General features: G+C 26.9%; 1 long non-coding RNA gene across 1 annotated transcript; it reads right to left on the bottom strand.

Moving 5' to 3' along the window:
* Window positions 1-271: 271 nt before the first annotated feature.
* On the bottom strand, window positions 272-4,684 carry LOC129988860 (uncharacterized). Its single transcript, XR_008785694.1, has 3 exons — window positions 4,550-4,684; window positions 3,520-3,606; window positions 272-847 (listed from the first exon to the last, which is right to left on the bottom strand). It is a non-coding gene; the product is annotated as an uncharacterized LOC129988860 (long non-coding RNA).
* Window positions 4,685-7,002: the final 2,318 nt, after the last annotated feature.

Below are 7,002 nucleotides of genomic sequence, written 5' to 3'. Positions count from 1 at the left end.
AGTTCTTAAATGTGCATTTAAACTTCCCTGCCAAGTAAACCCTTTATTACAAACTTTGCAAGTATACGGTTTCTCACTTATGTGTGTCGATAAATGTCTCTTTAATAGATACCGGCGAGGAAACGCTTTACTACATTTATCGCAAGCATATGGTTTCTCTCCAGTATGTATTAATAAATGTCGCTTTAAATGTGAAAAGCCAGGATAAACTTTCTTGCAAAACTCGCAAGTAAGAGGCCTTCTGTTTGCCTGCATCATAGAATATATCTTTTATGTCCTGGGTAAGAAAATTTTACTGCACATCCTGCATGCATTTTATTTCTCTTTTGTGTGTATTTATAAATGTACCTTGTAAGAAACCATCAATGAGTAGCAGTAGTCAATGTCATAAAAAATAAGGCTAATTTAGTCAAGCATTATTAAATGCATTTTTAAATATCACTGCAGAAAAAATGCAGTATTTTATACACAGAACCTTAAAAGTTATATTTTGGGTGAAATGACTGATGATTATTTCAAACTTGTAAAACATGAAAAATATTTAAATAGTTGTATCTTATACAATTTTTTGATTTTCTATAACTAACTGTTGACATTTTAAACTTCCTCAGGTTCAAGTTTTTATGGCACATAATTTGCTTGTACAGATACCTTTCTTCTTCACCAAATAGATCAATCTTCAACTGAATCTCAGAAGACATCCTAACTGTACACTGAAAAAGAGCATAAATCTTCTGTTCAGGAGCGTTTCAAAACTCAAAGATCATATAATTTTCAAGAATACCAACTGCTGAGTTAATGGATGAATGTTGATGCATTCTTATAACAATGAATGAAAAGAAGACCTCTGCAAATAAAAATAAAAAAGGTTTTATAAAGTCACAGAAAAATAATATTTAGAAATTCAGTTTTATAAAGTTTTCTTATACATACATATCTTATATGGCTAATATATATTTTATTGTGGAATATGACCAGACTATTCTAATCATAGAATTTTTTCAGATAGATATTTATACGATATGGGCTTCCAAGTATACGGTTAGCAATATAATGAAAAAGAAGGGGGAAAAATTTAATACACAGAGCACTTGAAAACTATGTTAAAAAAATATCTAAAAATCAAACCTGAACAACAGTGCATGATAGAAAGAGGAACCAACATCCTACAACATTGTATATGTGTGAAGAATTACTTGGTAGAGACGAAAAGAGAAAGAAAAATCACTCCCCTCCTTTTCTTCCGAAATTACAAGAATTTAAGTAATATATTTTTCATGTTAGAAAATAATACTTTTAAAGTATGGAGATGTAGAACTTTTATTATGAAAATAGCACTAGAAAAGTGGGACTAAAATAGTTGAACACAGTAAATATTTTCTTACCTCCTTATTTATGAAAAGAAGACTTTAAAATTTTTTTTGGCAAATATGGATTAAAGACTAAGGAGGAAATAAATGTGGCAAGCTATGTGGAAGAAAATGCCTGCGGGTCAGAAACTGAAATTAATAAATGATTAATGGAAGTTTGTAGTCTGCTTATGCCGAAATAAATGGTGCGAAAAAATGGGCATACCAATGGCATAACTGCATGATGTGAAAAGCAAAACAGGAGCAAACTAGATAAGCCAACCTAATTAATATAATCTAGTCAAATTATCATGAAAAGTATCAAAATATGGAAAAAAATACATAATCATTTTGATTTTAGCTATTGGTTGATCATTTTGAACATAACATTACTAATTACATTAATAATTTAACAGCCTAATAAGTAAATAATCTAGGTGAACAAACTGATTCGCCAAAGGCGATTAAGTTAATGAATGACAAGAAAATGTTCTCATTTCTATAATTTTAAAAATTTATTACTATTTTCAGAAATCATATTACTCATAGTTAGCAAAAGGCTCATAGTTACATCTTTGTTGGAATCTACAATGGGTTTACTTTTTTGCCCCATAGCAATGATAAATTCATAAGCTAAATGCATTGCTGATGTAGCAATTAAATATCAAAAAGAAATACCTATATAAATTCTTGTTTTTGTTAAGTTTTTTTTTTTTTTTTTTTTTTTTGGTAATGTCACATTTCTCTGTCAAATTTAAGTCAAATTTGATTTTTTTCCCCCTATGTAATCTAAAGATTAAACCACTTATAATCAAAATATTACACAATTTTACATATATATTTCAGAGACTAACACATGCTTAAAACTTCAAAATATTTGAAATCATTTATTTAATCTGCAGGGTAATAAAAAGAAAAAATTTCATCAGACACTCAAAACATAATTATCCAAGTACCATTACAATCATTTTTCAGATTAGAATTGAAATTCCATGTGATAGAGTGTATGACTAAACATTAAATAGAGATGATACATACAAACTACCAATAAACTCACAATTTCAGCAAAACATTTTATATCAAGTATTTATTTTTAGTGTCATTTAAATACAAAATTTTACAATTCTGACTTGAACAAAAACACAAAACTTCATGGTTTTCAAAGATTTCATATACTGTTTCACCTATTTAAGAAAACATTTAAATGTTTAACTTATTTTTTGTTTGAAATAAAATAAGACCTTGCAAAAAATAAGATTATTACTGTAGTCTACTTTCTGTAGTATTCCTGCGCTAATATCATTTCTTAATAATATCAAAAAGTGGCATATGGTAAAAAGTAAATTTTGTAATATTTATTTTTCAATGGTGAAAACCAATATTTTTATTCAGCACAGTAAATATTTCTTTCAAGCAGAAACAAAATAAAATAAGCAACTAATATATGATGCTCGTATTAAGCATACAAACTTTGAAGTATTGCCAATAGTTACTAACACAAACTGAAATGATTGATCAAAGGTACAATTTTTCAGAGGAAGAACAGTTTCCAAATATAATATTCTTAGCTAGCTTCAATCACATTATTAAATTATCTTATTAAATTCTTATTTTTAAAAGTTCACTGATTAATACTTAACAACGTGCCTTGGAATATCTTATATGCTAAAAAGAATGCAATATAATGTATGCTTCAAAACCTGCTAATTTTCAGTTCATGCTTATAATAATTCAAGATAATTAATAATAACTTTAAAAAAAAGATTTGAGCTGTTATAAAGTTTTAAAAAAACTCATTATTTTATTTTACATTATAATAACCAAAATCTTGAATATCAATGAAAACAGCCAACCAGATCAGTTTGATTTCCAATAGTACCTTTGACAATCCAATTACCAAAAGTAACAACATATTTAAGAGACAGAAGCAAAATCCTTATAGTAATGAATTTCTAGAACAAAACTGATGTAGATAACAAATAATAGAAAGGAGGGGAAAACAAATTCAAAATGAACTGGCAAATAAATGCAAGAGTAGGAATAATTTCAGATTAAATTATTTGAATAGTTTAGCAGTATTATTTTACATACATTCTAATTTTTCTTCAAAGAAATCATTAAAAAAATATGGAAAAAATTGGGAAAACTATGAAAAATAAAAATAAAATACCTATTTAAACTGATGATAGTCTTTATTTTAATTCACAATTCATCTCTTCATATCAATACAAAATCTGTACTCGATCACTGCCCATTTCTACAAGATATAAAGAAAAATATATTTGAAAATGGATGAAAAGTTATCTACAGAATTCTTTGACTTTTAGCATACAATTAAAAATATCAACAAAATTTTCACTTTACACTAAAATGATTGAAAATAACAACCTTTTCTCATATTTATTATAAGTTAATTAAATGCTTTACATAATTTTACAAAAACTGCAGTGCATTCCTAATAATGTGAATAATAAAAAGTTTATAAACAACAAGGTCTTAAACAATCATAAAGGATATTTATGAAATCTCCTAATTAACATGCAGAACATTTACTTTAAGAACAATAATTAAAATCACAATAAAACAAATATTTAGCAAATGTCTCTACGTTTAATCAATGAAAAAAATTTCTTACTGCAAAGATTGTTTTGCACTAAGAATTTTGTTTTTAAGATTAATTTTGTTTTTTCACACAGATGAATAAAACAAAATTAAAGATTTCAAAATCAATAATATATTAACATAGCATTACAGAAAAAAATAGAACTACGGAAGAACTAAAATTGATTACTTAAATCTCGGGAAAACTGTCAAAGATAGTACTTTTCTAAGTTCTTAAATTAAGTTAAACAATTTCAGGAATTCCATATTTGTCTATATATATGTTTGTAAGCATATTTTAGCAGTTGCGTGGCCAAGAAGAATAAACTGTTGAAAATTTAACTTGAGATTAAGAATGTTGCATGACTTTTACTCCTTCTCTCAGAGCGTGAGAACCTACTGAATTCAGCAGTTTTATAGAGCAAGTGAGGAATTAATTAAATAAAAAAGTGGGTATTGGATAAGTAAATAAGAGAACATTTTAGAAGGAAGTTTGTATAGGCTGATTTCAAATAAAAGGAAATTTATAAAGATTTAAATTAGATTAAGAGATATCATTACATATATATATTTTAAGGATTTATAAAAACATCACTTACTCCCCTCGGAAAATAAATTAATATTTGAATAATTTATTCATTGCACATCATCGTTCATCTGCGAGTTCTGGAATGGTTATCCAGTTCTCGTATCTCAAAGTGGACGTAAATACAAGATTCGACCATTCGGAACCGTGAAACTAACGATTATAGAAAACCGATTCCGTTGGCAATATCGATATAAAGTGATTTATCATTATCATTCATTCCTCGGAATGTATAGCCTAGTCTATAAGGATGACGAATACTTTAAGATTGTTACTAACGTTACCAATCTGAAAAAGTCACGAATTCCGTTGATCAATACTTTTCAAAGAGAGGTGAGACTCAATTCAAATCCTTGATATGATCTTACTTATTGGTGATATTTCGATTGCAGGTCTTGGATTACAATAGCCAGTAATAATCGATACGACCAATCCTTGAGTTGTAGCTCAACACTTTTCCCGGTACAATTGAATCGTTTTTCGCTAAGCACGATTGTATGTGAAGCGATTGCTTTTGTATGTGAATGTGGTTAACGGTAACTTCTAGGTTAAAAAATAGAGTCTACCAAAAAACACTGTGCGAGTCTGGTGTACATTTAATCCCTTGAGGCAAAGGCTAAATTTCAAAATTGAAAAATCTGCCCTCAAATAACTTTGGTATTACTTCAAAACGGGATGTTAATATAACTTAACTAAACCATACTTTTATATTAAAGACAATTGTATGTTTTCAAGTAAATTGCAATATTGTGCATAATGATGAAATATAATTTAGATCAGGTTCTTTCATCAAAATAACTAGTTCTCTTCAGTGATCAATATTTATAATGTTTTATTTCAATGAATACTTTTGTTTCTTTACTTGATATTCATAGTTTCTTCACTAAAGTATTTTTTAATTTCAAATTGAAACAGAAATTTAAGTAGCGTCACTTTAGCTTTACCATGTTACTTACGCTTTTATCACACTTTTTCTGCATGAAACTTCTTGACGGAGTTGAGTCTAGTATCAGAATTGCAAGAAAATCCCAACTGTCTGCATTATCTAACTTACACATTGTCTTATGATGATGCTATAACTTTTTTTCCACTTTTTTTTTCTTTTCTTTTTTTTATATGCCATTGAAACTATTGAAGAACCATACACCCAACAACATATTAGCTAAATTAAACATGCTGATAAAAAAAATTAAGTAGTAGGAAATGGAATTATTTGGAATATCAGGCTTATTTTCTTATACCTTACATGTTATGACTTATATTTATAGATTGCACTGCAAACAATTAAATTAGGAAACAAAATTTCATTGACATTGTCAAAAAAATTTTAGAATATAAGCAGAAAAATACTTTTATTGGTCGAATAATGAAAGGAAATACATAATTAAATTTTCATCAAACAATGATAATAGTTTGAATACCATTGCATAAGTGAAAATATTGTGACAAATTTTGCATTAAAAAATGTTTTCAAAAATTATAAAAATAAGCAACAAAAAAAAGAGAGAGAGATTGTATTGTAATAAAACTATAATTATCAAAAATTAATTTTCAAAATTTTAAAGTCTAAAAATAGTTTTTGAGTGCTAATGCGTTCTGAATACTTTTCTGAATTAGAATTTTGATTAATTAAATATGAATAAAAGTTTTTAAAATGTCAATGAGATGCACATTCCCTTTTTAAAAATTATCTTTAATCCAAATTTATTATATTTAGGTCAAGAAGTATACCCTTTCTGGTTTTCTATTACTATTAATAGATACAATGAAACTCACAAATTATAATGATTGCAGTAACTTTGACAAAAGTTTATGGGTTTCTTTGAGAAGAGATGTTAACTTTTAATATGTTTTACATCCATTCTGTTGTTTATTTCTATATATTATTGAGTTATAACAATAAATAATGCTGTGCCAAAAACAAAAATGTATGATGTAAATTTTTTGCCATAAATAGACAACAGGATCTTATTTGAATTTAATTTAGCAAGTAAGGACAAATTGTATTTCAAGTAAAAAAGATTATATCATATAAAATCAATATAAAAAGACTGATGTAAAATCAAGACTTTTTTTTTTTAAGTTTAAAATGTTTATAATATTATTTAAAAAAATAATTATCCTGAACTAAATCAATAATTATCCTGAACTTTCAAGGAAAAAAATCTTGGAAAGTGCATTTATCTCTTTGCACCCCCCCCCCAAGTATGACACTGCAAAGGGTAATTTCTCTATTTTTTAACTATTCTGACTATGTCTGTTGGCAATAGCTTGTTTATTTTCAAAGCCTACTTCAAAAACGAAAAACAATAAGTATGATTTTTTTACCACTTTTTTGATAAATTCAGTTTCTCCACAAAGGATAGCTTTTATTAACCCTTTAATTTTTTTAAGTTAAACAAATGAATTTATTCTTAAGTTTGATTACTTGATTTTACCCTAAAGCCTAACCTAGTATTTCAGGTA

This window comes from Argiope bruennichi, chromosome 10 (genome assembly GCF_947563725.1).
Source record: "Argiope bruennichi chromosome 10, qqArgBrue1.1, whole genome shotgun sequence".
Lineage (NCBI taxonomy): Eukaryota > Metazoa > Arthropoda > Arachnida > Araneae > Araneidae > Argiope > Argiope bruennichi.
The sequence above is the reverse complement of the archived record's forward strand: the minus strand, read 5'-3'. Positions and strand labels throughout refer to the sequence as shown.